Raw genomic sequence first — 17,225 nt, forward strand, 5'->3', positions numbered from 1 at the left:
TGTATATCCATCGTGGATCCTGCAACTCACTTGCTAATTCTAGTAGCTGTGACTATGAGCATACTCCTTAAGATTTTCTATGTTTAAGACCATGTCATCTATAAGTGACTGCCGAATATTGAACTTGGCAGTCAACAGTCCTGCTTGCCATGGAGAGAGTGGGAGAAGTTTTATCTATCTGCAGCAGGGAGAAAGATTTTCACCAGAGAATTTGCCAGATGGATGATAAAGCCTTAGCTTATGCACAAATTTTGCCCCGGGGGGCATTTAGCTTTATCTGAAGATTTTTTTAGCTGTCACAATCTGAGGGGCCAGGGCAGGACAGTGCTAGCATCTGTTCTTAGGGACCAGGGGTGCTAGAAAAATATCAATGATGCTTAAGACTCACCCTCCAAGTAGCTGCCTTATTGAAAATATCACTAACACTGTGCTTGAGAACTCTGTGAATACAGCATCCTGTTCCCTCACTGGTCCAAGAGATGTCCTTTTCTGTATGATTACGAAGTGTGGGGTGAACTTTGAAGAATGATTTCTCAGCCTATGGGGCCTATTCGATGGAGGCAATATCCTCAGAGCAGAGTCAGAAACGTCCAAAACCAACCTGACCAAGAGTATCTCGCCCTGAGCACAGCAGAGGCCAGCAGCATGGCACAGGACATGTGACCTGCATGAAGCTGTCCCAATCATTCACAGATGTCTGGAAAACACACAACAGGAACAATGGCAACGGTGCAGTAATGCCTCGGACCCTGAAAGCACACCCGTTCCTGCTTCTATTTGCAATTTGATCACCTGAATGCTTCTTAGATGCTAGGGGCAGCTGGCTGCATCTGCAAACATGTGCTATAAAAGGAGTTAGGATGAGACGTTCTCCTAGGTTGGCAGAGAGGAGGCTTGACCTAATGATATGAGCTCATTAAGAAAAAAAAATATATCATAAGACACCCTGGTGGGGGTTCATGCAGGTGAGGGGCTTGCCTTGGAATAGAAGTGTCATTAGCTGTGAGGTAAGCCTGCTTCAAAGACGCAGTGGTCCAGAGTGCACTGGGACACCTGCGAACCGGCTCATCATTCCTGCTTTCCCAACGACTGGCTAATTTGAATTAAGGAAAATGCAAGCAAATGATGGATAGCTTTTCTTTTCTTTTTCCTTAGATTTCCCCCTTTCGGTAAAACACTTGGGAGGTCTGTGGTTTTGCTTTAAAATGGAAGTTGACAGTTGTAAGGCAATAAACAACAGCCCTGGTCGTTTGAAAGCAGATACTAAGTGTTTATTCAGCTCAAATGGTTTTGATAACAGGGGTTGGCAGATATAGCCAGTTGCCCTTAACATCTAAGAGGCAAGTTTCGTAGATACAAATGAGTCAGGTGACCCAAACTGCAAATGGAAGCAGGGATGGGTATATGCTCAGGGTTGGAGGCGTTATCACACCTTTACCACTAGTGTGCTGTGTGTTTTCCAGCCTTCTGTTAATGATCAAGTGCATTGATCATTAATGATCAGCCTGGCTGGAGCTAGCACCATTTCACAGAGGGAGAAGGGTCAGATTCTCAAAGGAACAGCAATATTGGAGACATTAAAAGATAGTTGGGACTGGGATTCTGGAAGCGTGTCCCTCCAGAAACTGGGATTCCCAGGCTGTGTTTGCAGAGGAGAGGGTTCTTTAAAATACTGCGAAAAGCTTGTCAGGTTTAATGCCCCTTATGTAACTTGTCTTGCTTAGTAATGAGCACACGGAATGTGAGCAAATTCACTGGTTATTCAGAGGACCATGCCTTAGCTAACACTGGGGGAAGTGCAGAATTCACCAAGTTGGTACCCTAGGAAAGACAAGCCCCCTGCTTGCAAATTCCTTAATGCTACTGTCTCATGAGAAGTCCAGATAGGGTATCCAGATGTACATCATATCTTCCTGGCTAGTTGGCCAGTAGACTCCTGTAAACCACTGAACTCTTCCACGTCAATCCAGAGCCCAGTGGAGCAGTAGCTTCTTTGTGAATGACTGAAGTCATTTCTGTTTAGCAAATGAAGTGAGTATCACTTTGCCCTCGCTACATGCCAGGCCCAGAGCTGGCCATCTGCCCTGTGAACTTCCTTCCTGCGCTGGGACCTCTTGTATTTGTCATTTTCTTGCTTACAGTTCGTTGATATTCCTGAGTCAAGTCAAGCAAATGTTCTCTGGTAGTCATTTCCGTTGCTAGGCCCAACACCTGACCAAAGCAGCTTCAGCGAAGATGGGTCGAATTTGGCTCACAGTTTGAGGGCACACAATTCCCATGGTGGGGAAGGCATGGTGGCAGGAGAGCTAGGTGGCTGGTCACATTGTGTCTACTTAGGAAGCAGAGAGAGGTACATGCTGCCCCTCAGTTCACATTCTCTGTTTCTTTTATGTCAGCCTATGCCTCGGCCCTTGGGATGGTGCCACCCATATTCAGGGTAGGTCTTCCTTCCTCAGTCAATCTTCTCTAGAAACACAGACATACCCAAAAGTGAGTTGCCTAGGAGTCTCTTAGGCTCATCAAGCTGATTCCGTTGACGTGTAACCTACCTGAGAAGCCTTTAAAATAAAAGTTACCTTTTTATCACCTACAGTTTCTAATGCTACAGTGCACAAGGCAGGCCATGAAAGCAAAAAGCCAGTGAGACTAATTTTAGACTTCTGACCTCTAGAAGTATAAGATAAATATACTGTTTAAAATTACTGTGTTAATTGTAAGAGAAGCAATACGAAGTCAATATCTATATCTATATCTATCTATATCTATCTATCTATATCTATCTATCTATCTATATCTATCTATATCTATCTCTATCTCTATATCTATATTTATATCTATATCTATATCTCTATATATCAGAACACTATGCAAGCATTTAAAATAATAAAGACCATATCTATGGTTGTGAATGTAATGGCCTCCCAGATATATTATTATTTGGAAAAAAGTCAGTGTCCAGACAATGTGAATATCATAGCACTCTGTTGTTGTATGGAGTACACACAAAGGCCATGTGCTTCTAAAAAGTAAGACACTGTAGAACATCCTTTATCGGAAAATCCAAATTTCAAAACTTTTTAATCGTTGCCATGGCACCCCAAGTAGAAGACTCCACAGCTGATCTTATGAGACTGTTTAATGTCAAAATACTGGCACTCTAAAATATTAAAGTTATTTTCAAGCTACGCCTATATGATATTCATGAAAAATAAACAGATGCTGTGTTTCAACTTGGGTCTCACACCACCGTACCAGAAGCTGAATCAGTTTCAGATAAGGGCTCCTCGCCCTGCTGTAACGATTACCTTCTGGAAGAGGCAACATAGGGAGGGAGTGGTCAGTGTTAAGAGAAGCTCTTTTCCCTGCACACCCCTCTAACTGTATTAGTACATTTCTAGAACTTTCACTGGGTAGAAAAATCAGTTTCCATAACCGAATTCCCAGATTCTCTGGGAGACTAGATAAAGACAACACACGTACCCGAGTGGCATCGTGTTTGCAGGTGCGCTGCTCCGAGCTTCTGGGAGAGTAGGTCAATCACACTGTCTGATGCAAGCCATTAGCCGCCAGGTGTGGGAGCTGGAAACGCAGCCAGGCTAGAAGGACAGAGGGAAGCTGAGAGGAAAGGCCCCAAGATCGTTGTCGGGAAACTCCATACTCCGTCCGCACCCTTAGCAGTGTTCAGAGACGGGCATGTAGAGAAGACAGTCAGAGAGTATTTGGGTTGTGCTAACTAGAAATATAGATCGGGAGCTCCGGGAATGAGGTCAACAAAAACACGAACTGAAGAAAGAAGGCTGCTGGCAGCCCCTCTACAGATTGGAGCCGTTATCACATAAGTAGCCATTTCTGCTCCTGGCCTGGGGTTCCTGCTTTTAGCAACTCCCTCTCTCTGCCAGGAGAATGAGGTCCCTGAAGAGAATTTGGCACACATGGCCTCATAAGTATGCAGGAGCCTCACAGTGGTGGGTGTTTAGTGCCGTTCACAGTGAAGGATGGAGAAACAACCTTTGAAGCCAGCTGGATCTGGGAAGCATGCAGACACACCAGTCAGCTATGGTGGCATACCTGATAAAAGCGGCCCGAATGAAGAAGTTTATTTGGAGTTTTAGTGTTTGCAGGATCTTGCTCTGTGTTCCTGCTGAATGACCTCAGACAAAATACCCAGAGTCATAGCCGATGAGAGTGGACAGCGGCAAAAGTGCCGTGGCAGAGGAAAACATTTCCACGGTGTGAGAGCAGTCAACAGCCAGGGACTACAGTGCCCACCTAGGTAGACTCTATGCTGCTTTCCAAAGTCACTGAGCAGACAGCTTCCCTGAGAGGATTTTTCCTACCGGGTGATTGACAGACCTATTTGGATGAGCTCATAAGGGCAGACACAACGGTAAGCTTCTATGATGTTCCAGAAAGCCTCTGCTAGAATGCCTCCTCCTGAGGTCAGAAGCAGGATTCAAACCCCATTCTTTGGACCACAAACCACACAACAGAGTAGATTAAAATGAAGTAAATTTTTAAAAAAAATATCTATAAAATGGCTATGCTTTAGCAGAAGAAAATAGCTTTCCCTCCGTGGGCACCAACCAAGCACTGCTGCCCCCACCTCCCTTCCATATAGTTAAAACCTGTAAAAGGCAATTGTGATCATTTTTCTTCTTTATAGGGCACTTCAAATTCTTGGGAAGGGTAACTGTGATCCTTTCCCCCCCTCACCAAAATTACTGTGTCACCAGAGACACAGCGGTAGGGGACAAGGCTGCTTATGAAGGCCCAGTTCACCCTCAATAATCATTAAGCCTGCTCATGTCTGATTAGCTACCGCCAATGTTTTCAGAAGTGTTAGTCCATAGTCATTTGGTCATATTGGTTTGGGCCTGTAGCAATGTGGAATATTGGGGCAGAAAGTCCATGTGGTATTGAGCTGTTTACCTCATAGCAGCCAGGAAGCAGGAAGGGGGCTGGGGAGAAGAGACGGGGTTTCTGATGTTCCCTTCCAGGGCACACCAGGGCAAACCCTAATTATCTAACTCCCTTCCACAGGCCCTACTCCCTAACCTTCCCATCACCTCCCAAGTGCATCATTAGCAAGTAACCAAGTTTTCAATGTGTGTTCATTGGGGGTGTTAGTAATAAATACTGACTCCTGACTTGTTAAAATTAAGACTTTTCAAAGCGAGAAGAGAATCACCAAGGGACCAAAATCATGGTTGTATTGCTTTAAATGACCCTGTCCCTCAAACTTCACCTCACTTCTCTGTAAGATGGAAATAAATAATGGCTGGCTGTGTGGAGAAGGAGGCTGAGGCTCACGAGGCTTTGCCCTCGTTCTTGGCAAGTAGACTGCCATAGTCAGCCTTGGCTGTCAACTGGGCACCCAGAGTCACTTGGGAAGAGGAAACCTCAACTGAGGAATGATCTCACATCAGACGGGCCTCTGGCCCTGTCTGTGAGGCATTGTCTTAGTTGTTAACTGATGTGAGAGATCCCAAACCACTGCAGTTCTGCCATCCCTGGGCAGGTGGACCTGGGCTGTACAGGAAAAGGCGGCTAAGCAAGGAAAGGGAGCAAATTAGGAAGCAGTATCACTCCACGGTCTCCGCTTCGGTTCTGCCTCCAGGTTCCTGTGTTGGCTTCCCTTGACAACTAAGTTGTTTTTTGTCACAGCAACAGAGAAGCCAGCCAGGACACTGACTTGCTTGTCCACGTGCCATGGCACTAAACTAGCTTCTTTAATCTCCAAGAGAGACTTTTTGAGTAGGCTTGTTGTTGTACCCATGTTAAAATTGGGGAAACCAAAGTACAGAACACTCAAGCTGTCTATCATAATCTTCCAGAAATTTGGTGATAGAGTCAGAGTTTTCAGGTTTCAAAAGCCCACACCAGGCCCAGTCTTGCACTCCCTGCCTGCTTTCGGCAGATCAAGATGTAGGCTCTTAGCTATTGCTCCAGCGCCTGCCTGCCTGCCTGCCACCACACTTCCTACCAAGATGGTCATGGACTCATCTTCTGAAAACTGAAAGCAAGTTCTCCAATTACAAGTTGCTTTGGCCATGAGATGTTTCATCTCAGCAATAGAACAATAACCAAGACAGTGATCTAATGTATTGGGCTTAGAAGGATCCAGACAATGTCATCCAGCTCCTTGCATCACTGGTAGCGTCTTCGTGGCTGGTGTGAGGTCATCTGAACATATCTGGAAGGATGACAGACCTAGAGCCCCCTGGAGTGCTACGTGCTTCTGCCCCTGAGCCTAGGGTGTCTGCCAGCCCCAGGGTTGAAGCAGAGTAGCTCTGAGAAAGCAGAGAAATAGTGTAAAGAATGACCAGATTATTCATGGAGGCTGCCAGGGACTCACACTGATAGTGGCAGAGCTGGAAGTATTAAAGAGATATCCTGTTGGGATAAGGAGAAAGCCATCGGGGTCACCACAGAGAACTCCTCATTAGCATCCACCTGCCTTGATGTGCACAGAAACCTTTGGACCACAGAGACATCTCAGAGAATTCAATGCCACGTGAATAGCTGGTTGATTTAAGAAACCATATGAGGGTTTGGAGAGCTGACTCAGTGGTTAAGAGTACTGTGCTTGCAGAGGACGAGTTCAGTTCCCAGCACCTACTCTGCACAGCTCATAACTTCCTGTAACTCCAACTTCAGAGGATCATTCCCTCTCTTCTGGCCTTCTCAGGCACACACACACACACACACACACACACACACACACACACGACACCACACACACACACACACACGCATGACACCACACACATGTGAACGCACCACACACATGACACGCCACACATATGACACACCACACACATGTGAACACACCACACACATGTGAACACACCACACACACATGCACACATACACACACACACCACTAAAATAAAATATAAAGAGATTACATGAGAGCAAAATGTTTCTATGCTGTGTCAGTGCTAAGATGACAATGTTAGGCCATAGAATACGTAAGTAATCGCTAGTGCACAGGAAGCTTTCTTTGGAAATAGGTTCATTTATCTGATGAGCTAGCTCTGACCTTTAAATGTGAGCAGATTACTCCTTGTCTTTTTCCCTTCTGCCTTAATCTTGAGTTTGCTTTAGTTGTGTGCCATTGGGAAGGATGGACTTTACACAGATAGTTCAGGGTACCATGCACCTGTTTTGCTTTCCAAAATCACGTCTTATTGGTAAATACTTAATTTTTGTTCATCACTTTTGGCATGGAAAGGAAGTGGGGAATAGTGATGGGGTGGGAATGAGGCCTGTCACAGGGAGCATTTTTCTTGCTCTTTCATGGCGGCAGTTCTATTCCCACCATGGTGACAGGCAAGGGCAGTAAGGAAGTGCCCATAGGCTGATGACAAGTTTACACCTGCTGAAAACTGATACAGAAACGCTGGGGTTGGGTTAATTCAATAGGTAGAACTGCTGGACTCTAGAGTAAAAGTTGGGAGGAATCCTCTCTCACTTGTTCCAACATATATCCAAGGATCTCTCCATCCTGTTGTGATAATGGGGCTGAGAGCTTAGATATGCTAGCCTCTCCCGAATCTCAGCCTATGGGAAACCTGATACTAGAGCAGAGGGACTCACCCTCACACCTAATTCCCAATCCCGGATTTCACAGTGGCTAATGTGGCTTGGTCCAACCTTTAAAGCTGAGTTGTTTCCAATCAGCTCAGGTAACCCGAATGAGCCATACATGTCTTTCTGCATAGGCTTCCATTCAGAGACAGTCATGAAACGCTGACCAAATCATGTAGAATATTATTACACTGAATAAACAGTTACATTTAACTAGGAGGACTTGACAGCAAAGGGGCCATGGTTTAAGATGAAAGCTGTCTGAGGCTGAGGGAGCAACTCTAAGCACTATTCTAGACTGTAGCCCTCATCCTCATGTTCTTAGGTTCCACCTATCACCCAGTTCTCTTAGGAACAGAAAGGAAGATGGCCCTAGGGAAAGAAGTACTCAGCAGTTGAGTCACTGTTTTTAAAGTTGTTTCCCAGAAAGCTATATGGAACTGTTTTTCTTGTGAGTTGACGATTAGAATTGAAACACATTGGGGACCTTTTTACATGGAAGCCTGGGGAAATTTGGTTTAATTCAGACATATTATTCCCACTATATAAATCTGTTTCTAAGGAGAAAGATGAGACTAGAAACTGGGTAGGCACCTGTCACACATCTATGGATATACGAAAACGTTGAAGGAGACACTCAGGGACAAACTGTGAAAGCCATAGAAGATACCTGGAAGCCTGGCTGTCAGCCCCGAAGGGCTGACAGATGGCAGGGACTGCCGATGATACCGTGACTCCAGCATTTGTGATTAACTCGTCCAGTACTGAAAGAGGGACACCGACAGCGGGAACATGGAAACCAGCTCAGAAGCTTCTAGCCCGCACTCCGAGGATGGAGCGCATGGCAGGTGATGTGGGAACTGGTCAGGTACTAGTTGAGTACAAATGAATCTGTTTTTCGGTCAGAATTGTTTGATTTTAGGATATATGTATTTAAATGAAAGTTTCATGCCAATTAAATAAATATTAACTGTTTCTGACATCTTCAAGTAAACTTTTCACACCTAACGAGCTGCTGGCTAACTCAGCCTGGTAGGTAAGGCATTGGGTCCGTAACTGAAACTGTCTTAAGCCATGATGAGCAAAAAAAAAATTAGCTTGTAATTGTCAAGGGAGAGCACAGCATGAGACTCCCTGAGATCTCCAGGAGCAACCAGAAATATTAAACCCACTGGATTGTCCTCTCAACGGAATAAATGCAAAGCCTGCTTTTTCACCCAGAAAGCTGGTTGGAAGTGACTAATAGCCTCGTGATCTGTGTTATCTGTTGGACTAGGCCATAGCTCTTACGACTAGGACCAGCAGTGGCTATTAATTTAAGTGACCCTTACAGCCAGGGGCTCCCGCAAGCTCCCACAACCAGGACTGGAGATGCCTAATCGTCTAAACGACCCTTACATTATCTGTATAGCCAGATGTTCCCTCAAGCTCCCACCACCGGGACTAGAGGTAGTTAATAGCCCAAATGACCTCTAGGCTCCCTGTATGACTAAGACCAGGCCAGAGCTTGCCTCAGGCCCTTAACCCAGTATAGGCAGCCCTATCTCTAGAACCCATCTTCCTGAAAGAAATGACCTGTACTCTGACTTAAGTTTCGACGTAATTAAGCTTCCCTGTGAACTGGGGACTGTATGAAACCAGGAACTGTTTTTCCAAAATTATACTGTGCCTACATTTGTTGGGAATAAACTTCCTGGCATCAGACACCCCAGGTTGATGAAGTCAATCTGAAAGGAGTTTTCACTTTTACCTCCTTGTGGTTCACTTCTCTGCCTGCTGTGACCACCTTCAGAATCCCTCTCATGTAATAAAAGAAATTACACTAAATCTTACTGCTTGCTTCATCCCAATATTGTGATAAAAACCATTCCTACCATCTCCTATACTTTCCCCATCATACGCGCGCGCGCACATGCACACGCACGCACGCACACGCATGCGTGCACACATGCGTGTGCACACACATGCTATTTCCTGTTCTTTCCCATCCCCCAGAGTGTCATTTACCTTCCTCTTTGCTGTGACGATAACCTGCTCAAAGCGACTTGACAGGGGAAGAATGTACTCTGACCCCACGTTTCAGAGGGATTTCAGTCAACCATGGTAAGATGCAGCAACAGGAAATAGTCCATGTTGTCAGGAGCCTGAAATGGAGGCATCCCACATCTTGGCTAATCAGGAAGCAGAGATCTCAAGCTTGAACGAGAAGCAGGCTAGACACACTGACAGCCTTCCTCTAGTGACCCGCTTCCACCAGCCAGCCATCATGACCTTCAAAACAGAAAACAGTCCAAGTCCTCCAAACATAAACCTGTGGGAGACATTTTAGAGTCAAACCTCAACACTCTCCTTACAGGAGGAAAAACATCTCAGGAGGTGTGGAGGTACACCTGCGTCATGAAAGCCCACTGAGAGATGGCAGGTACTCAGGTTCTTGGATTTCCATACATTATAAATTATGTATGTAACTTAATATTTTTTTTTCTAAATCATCACCTTAAATTGCCACGTGCTTTTTCTCATGCTTGCGTATGTGCATGTGTGTAGCAGTGCTGTGAGTGTTCCATTCATTTGGTGTCTTATTCTAGTAGCCATCTTTTCACCTGCTGTCTGTAGGCTGCTCGACTCCGGGAAGACCAGAGCCCCTCGTTGACAAGGCTGTGGGGACAGGAATGGTTAAGAAGCCTGATGATGGGAACCTAGTTCAGTCATCCCATCTTGGGGAGGAGCTTGGCAGGATCTGGTAAAGCTCAACATGGAGATAGCCATGTTCTACACCCACATCCATCCACACATAGCTTTCCCCATGATCGCGCCCTGCCCAGACTCCCTCCCACGAAGACAGGGAACTTGTTGTACATGCCTTCCCAACAGGCTGCTCACCTCAGCAGAAAGATTTGAACAACTTCTCGTCGGCAAGATCCCTGAAAACGGATCCTATCCCATCCCACGCCCCTTTTATAAGCCTATATGCTGTATAGCATTGAAGATGAATTATGTCAGAACCCAGTATCATAAAGCCCAACACAAACTGGCTTTTCACACTGTAACTGTGAGAAGGCATTGACAAATGTAACTGATAAGGTTGTTGGTGGCTCCAGGTCAGAGCTCGAATTCAGATATCTCAGAGGTTTCTCAACTCTGCATTATGCCCAGCCAGTTTTGACCCTGGAAGAAACCCTCTGGTACTACAAGTGTCTGCCAGTGTTCATTGTACTGCACAAGTGAGAAGAGAAGAAGTTCCTGTCTTGATAACTCCTAAACAAAAGCTCCCAGATGAACCCAACCTCTGGCTATGCGCCCACCTCTGAAACAATCATTTTGGCAGCAAGACTCCATCTGGCTGTAGCCCTGAAGCCCTAAGCCCTAGTCAAACAAGACAAAACAAGTAAACAAATAGTACTTCTGCACATGCCCCACAGAATGGTGTGGACTTGCTGCTGCTCCACCACTCACAAGTATCCAAAGGCTCCCGAGTGATCTCATGACCTGATAAATGGCCACACGTGTCCTATCAACAGCCACGGACGCTAGTTTAAAACAAACTTTTCTCTGAAATCATAAGGATTTATGCCTCCCTGCTCTAGCAGACAGGGATGACTCCCCCTCCCCTAAGAAACCCAGGACAATGCAATTAGAAGAGGTGACACTGTGGGCAGCCTCTGTGGCATTAGATTCCAAGATAGCATAGCAGGGTATCTTCCTTGGCCAGCATTTCACTGTTTCCAGCATTCTTAGAGTGGCGTCTCATTTCATGCCTGGGAGCTGGGTAGGAGTTGTTCTATCCAGTTTGCAGATAAAGAAGCCTCAGAGATGCTGAGTGACTTGCCCAAGGTTAATGGCTTATAAGCAACAGGGCTTGTGTTAGGACCTAGTTCTTCTGAACGCTGACCTTTTGTGAGGGCAACCTCTACTCTGATTAACCTTTTGGACCCATGTGCAGAAAAAGAAAGCTAAGCTGCAAACTTGATTGTGGTTTGAAGGGATGGGAAACTAAGTGGTGTGCAAAGAAGTTCTCCTGCTTCAGGATTACCAAGTCCTACAGGATGGAGAAAACAAAGAAGATCTTCCCAACCTCTGCTTCTGCTCGGTTTTTCTGTTCTTATCTTTCCCGTTTCTATCTTACATGCTCTTATGTAGTATAACTTTCTCAAACAAAAAACCAAGCACTTCCCATACCCTGGTCCCACTCAAGAAAGAATCAGGCATCTTAAGAAGGAGCAATCAGGGATAAAATAGGGGGGAGACTGCCTAGGACTGGAGAAGGGGCAGAAAATGAACCGGCTGGGCCAAAGGGCATAAGAAACTTTATGCAGAGCCGGGCGGTGGTGGCGCACGCCTTTAATCCCAGCACTCGGGAGGCAGAGGCAGGCGGATCTCTGTGAGTTCGAGACCAGCCTGGTCTACAAGAGCTAGCTCCAGGACAGGCTCTAAAGCTGCAGAGAAACCCTGTCTCGAAAAAACCAAAAAAAAAAAAAAAAAAAAAAAAAAAAAAAAAAAAAAGAAGAAACTTTATGGAGAAATTGGCTCTGACACCAAGACTCACCGTAATTTAAAGTGTTAGATTACTACATGGTTTTAAATAGAAGACACACACTTTCAGTGTTAAGTGACTTAAACTACAGATCGGCGAATGGCGATATTCAAGGATTAGAAAATGCAAACCTACCAGCTGAAAGGTTTGTCACTTCTTTTAAAGTGTTGATGGGGACTACCTGGGCAGTAGAAAACATTAGCTTCTACAGCTCTCATTTTAGAGTGTGCTCATAAAGTCGTCTCAATGAAACCTTTCTCGCCACTCTGACCTGAAACAAGAAGTACAGACAGGCACTAAGGTGAGTAAGATCAGCGTTTGTAACTCTCCCTTCAGACATGGCTGCTGCTGAAGCAGCTCTGGTATCACCTCGGCAATCTGGTTGAGGGCAAAAGGTCCTTTCTGAATTGCTTGCACAAGGAATTAGATTGCATCTAATCTCTCGGTGATGAAAACTTGAGAAATAATTAATCTGGATCCTCACAGGCGGTGGAGGTGATAAGAGATCTGAGTCATGGAAGGGCAAACAGAGAAGTGTTGCAAACCATGAGGCCAAGAAGCCAAATATGGCCAGAAGGTTGGACACGCGTGCCTTCTGGTGTGCTAGTGTGCTATAGTTTGAATTTCAAACGTGCCCTACAATGTTTGTGTTTTGAATGCTTGGTCCTAAGCTAGTGGCTTTATTTTTGAATGGTTCTGGAAACTTTGGCAGGTAGAACTTAGCTTGGGGAAGTAGGTCACTGGGAAGAAGGGGCGGGTCCTTGGGGTGTTATCGTTGCCCACTTCCTGTCTCCCTCTGCTCCCTGTCCCCTCCACCATGTGACTAGATTTTACCACGTGCTCTCATCATCGACAGAGCGGCTGTGCCATGACGTCCCTGCCATCTTTAACTAAACCTCTGAAACCATGAGCCAAAGTAAGCATATCTTTAAATTTTGGCATCAGGTAATTTTTGTTATAGCAACAAGAAAAGTAACTAATACACAGTGTGCTGTGGAAACTGTCCATCGTTCATACTACATACATGTCTACCCTCTACCCACTCACCTCTTATCACGTTTCCTGCCTGCTCCTTGTCACTCCGCTCAAAGTTCTGAGTTCGAGAAGCAATGGCAACAAAAGAAAAACCGAATGAATCACTTACCCCGGCAAACACATATTAAAAGACAAATTATAGGAAGATATATTTAGTTATAAAACCAAGCAAGGGGGAAGAGTTTTTCCTGGAGAAATTACTGGAATCTGACTTGTTTTCTGGAACACAAAAGTAGTTTCCACATAAATCGGTCAGGGAAAAATAAGGGATCAAGTTGTAGGGCCCTTCAAGATGGAACTCGGTAGCTTGTTCTGTGACCCTGGGAGCTAAAACTGAGGCAGAATACAGGACTATGCCAAACAGTTGACTCAGAACCAAATTATTACAATTATAAGATAGGAGATGAAGACAAGAGCAAAAGGGTCTCCCTGCTCCGTGATAGGCAACACCTGTTCCTCAACGCACCCCAAAGTACAGGAGGAAGGCAAAAGGTGGAGGCTGCATCGAAAACTGGAAGAGCAAGATAAAGGAATCGTTCTCAAGCCTTGCTTCTTTGTAACGCTTAGTTTTAAACAAGGTGTTTGTATTAGTTTTCTGTGACTATAGCCTGAGATAATCAACTTTCAAAAAAAATGTCTATTTTTAACTTTCAGCAGTGTCAGGTTTGCCCAGTGCTTCTAGGCCTGTGGTGAAGCCACACATCCTACTGGGAGCACACAGTAGGAGGATCCATCCAGCTCAAGGCAGCCAGGAAGCAGAGAGAAAGAGAGAGAGAGAGAGAGAGAGAGAGAGAGAGAGAGAGAGAGAGAGAGAGAGAGAGAGAAAGGCCAGGGTTCTGATATCTACTTCAAAGGCACAACTCCTCTGGTCTTACGTCATCAGTTCCCAGCCCCTATCTAGCCTCACCACTGATGGTATCAGCTGAGGGCTCAACTGTAATATGTGGGCTTCGGGAAAACACCCGAAATTCAAACTACAGTAGCAAGACTAGGTAATAAGCTTGGAAACCACAGGCGAAGTTCTTTCGTAGGCAGAAGGGAAGAGGAAGGAGACAAGACAACGTTTCAGTTCACTGCCTACACATCGGTACCCTATCCTGGTTCTGTGAGCACCATATATGTGCCTTTAGCAAGGTGGTATGTGTTTGCCACTCTGCTACAGGTAGGAATGAATACATGGCTGTAATACGGACAGGCACGGTCCTTTCTCCACAAGAGCCCAACCTCTCCAGATTCAAGGGGGGAGAAAGAATGTGCTTTACAACCCATAGATTCGGATAGTAAGTTAAATTTGGACTCGGAGCAACCTGAGGCTAAATCCTGGCCCCAGACCTTACTAGCTTTACGAGTTTCAGCAAGTTACCTTCTTGTTTTCTTCTCATCGTTAGTTTAGGCATATTTCATTTGTCGACCTCACAGAATTCAAAAGCTGCTCTATATGAAGACACTCAATACCGTGGGCTGGGGACCAGGGCCCAGCACAATAGCAGACACTCAGTACATGGCGGTGACAGTTATTTAAAATAACACCACAATGAGCTTGGCTATTGGAGAAAGGGAACGGTATCCTAGTCAGCGTACAACAGGGCAGCTAGTGTCGGAGCTCACATCACGGCTGAATGCCTCCCTGCTTATCATTGTCCAGCTGAATGGCTTTGCCTGCATCAGCAGAGACTGGGACACAAGGGCTACCAAAACAAATGGGAGGGATATTTCTCGTGACTGTTATGAGCACAGCACAGGGGTATGATACTAGACCTTACAAAGGTCTTGCCAAAGGTTGGTTGGTGATCAAAGGAACAATCTATCAAAGCTAAAAGGTGACTAACGATCATCTTTCCCTGGTAAGGTCTAAGAGAACATCAACAAGTTGTCAGAAAGCTTGAGCCCTGAAAACTAAGGTCTCAGCACACTGCCTTGTCACAGCTCTGAGCTGCACCCACACCACCATGCACGGGGCGCAACGACAGATCCCGCCTTTTTCAAGGAGACATGGTGTCCTAGTGCTGTCTGCTGCTTTGATGAACACTATGCGCAAAAGGAACTTGGGGATCAAAGTGTTCATTCCATCTTACGTTTTCCAGTCCATCAACAGGAACGAAGGAGGAGAACTTGGTAGCTTGCTCAGTCACTGCTTTTAAATAGTTCAGACCCACCTGTCAAGGGATGGCACCACCCATGGTGGGCTGTGCCCTCCTACATCAATTAACAATTAAAACTGCCTCACGGCCATGGCCACAGGCCGACTGTGATCTTGGCAGTTCTTCAGCTGAGGGTCTCTCTTCCCAGGTACCTCCAGGTTTGTGTCAAGTTGACAGCCGAAGCTAACTTTGACACACAGTCAAGGATAATGGCCTCCAAGGAGGATAGTTTTCCTCCTGGAGGTTAGCAGGCAACATGGGTGAAGATAAAAAGACCTCTATGTTTTGGGTTAAACAAAAGTGAACTCTTTAGAAAGCCCGGTTTAATTTTAGCATATACACCATATTTGAAAACTAACATCTGTATGGCATTAGTAAATAAAAATATAAACTTTTATAAGATGCTGATTCAATTTTTCACAGTGTGGGGAGAAGTCTGGCCAAGCTGGCTCAACAACTGATAAAGGTGCCTCCCGCCTGAGTTCAATTTTCTGGGCAAGAAGAAAGGAACCAACCTGAAAATCTTCCTCTGATTCCCAGATGTATACTACGTCACATGCCTGTTCACACACATAAACATGCATGCAAAGCAAATAAAAGATGACACATTTTGTAAATTTTTAAATTACCATAGACACAAAACCCTTCCATGTTTACTGTAGTGCCATTTACAATAGCCAAGGCATAGAACCAGCCTAGATGTCTATCTTCAGATGAATAAATAATGAAAATGCAATACATATACACATAGGAGTTTTATTCAGCCATAAAGAAGAATGAAAGCATGTCATTAACAGGGAGATGGCCTGAACTGGAGATAATCACGCTAACTGAAACAAGCCAGACCCAGAAAGACAAATACTTTATGTTCTTTTTCAAATGCAGATATGCAGAATCTAAATATATATGTAAATTGTAATACAAAGATATGCATGCATGCACAGAGAGAAGGTAGAAGCATAGGAAAAGAAGAAAAGCCCCAGAGGGAAAGGGGGTAGGGAGGGAGCAGGCAGGGGGAAAAGACAAACATTCAATGTTTTCTGATATGTGACTAGCTATGACATATCACATTGATGCACTTCATTTTGTACACTAACTAAAATCTATTTTTTTAAAAAAGAAATTATTGTTCTTAAATAAAAAAATACTAAATACTAAAGATTTTGGCCTAGAGAAGTAAGATCATCAACCTGACAGTGAGAAGGCAAGGGGACTTCTCTGAGACACAGATGATCAGCACCCACCTCAGCAAGGGAAGGGAGAGGACAGACTGGAGGTTTCTTGGAGGCCATGACAGGCTTACTTAGTTTGGTTGAATAAAGTGGAAGCGGGGGAAACATTCTAGCCAAGCTGTGCAGCAAAGGCAGGGTGGCCTGCCTGAACAAGTGAGAGGAGCTTGAAAACTGTGATAATCTGGCCCAGCTTAAGCTGTCAGTACCCTTAAGGAGCCCCAGGCAGTAGGCTGGGAGGCAGCTGCGGAGGTGGGTCATCACAGCCACGGAAGAAGAAGCTCATTCTGAGAATGAAGGCACGGCTAAGAGATGCAAGCCTGGGAGATGGGACCACAGCACAGTGTGCCCAACTTGGTCCTCTAGCCCACTCTTCTACTAAGATGTCCAAGACCTGGAAGGAGCATATGGCAACAGCAGGTTGGGGAGACCTCAGAAACTTAGGACAAAAAGAGTGTGGGAAGCCATCGAGGGGATAAAATGCACCAGACATACATTTCTGGGTGACCACCAATAACATGGACCACATCCTTGGGCAAAAATACTGTGCGGTCTTTGAAAAGTATCCAGGCCTCACTGTGGGCTCCATTGCCATCAACAGCAACAGAACGCAACACTGGAAGGAGGCAAAACTGGAAGGGGGGTAAGCAGGTGCCACAGCAGCCAGGAGAGTCCATGAATTCAGTCACATTACCT

This window comes from Arvicola amphibius, chromosome 2 (genome assembly GCF_903992535.2).
Source record: "Arvicola amphibius chromosome 2, mArvAmp1.2, whole genome shotgun sequence".
In the NCBI taxonomy this organism is placed as follows: domain Eukaryota; kingdom Metazoa; phylum Chordata; class Mammalia; order Rodentia; family Cricetidae; genus Arvicola; species Arvicola amphibius.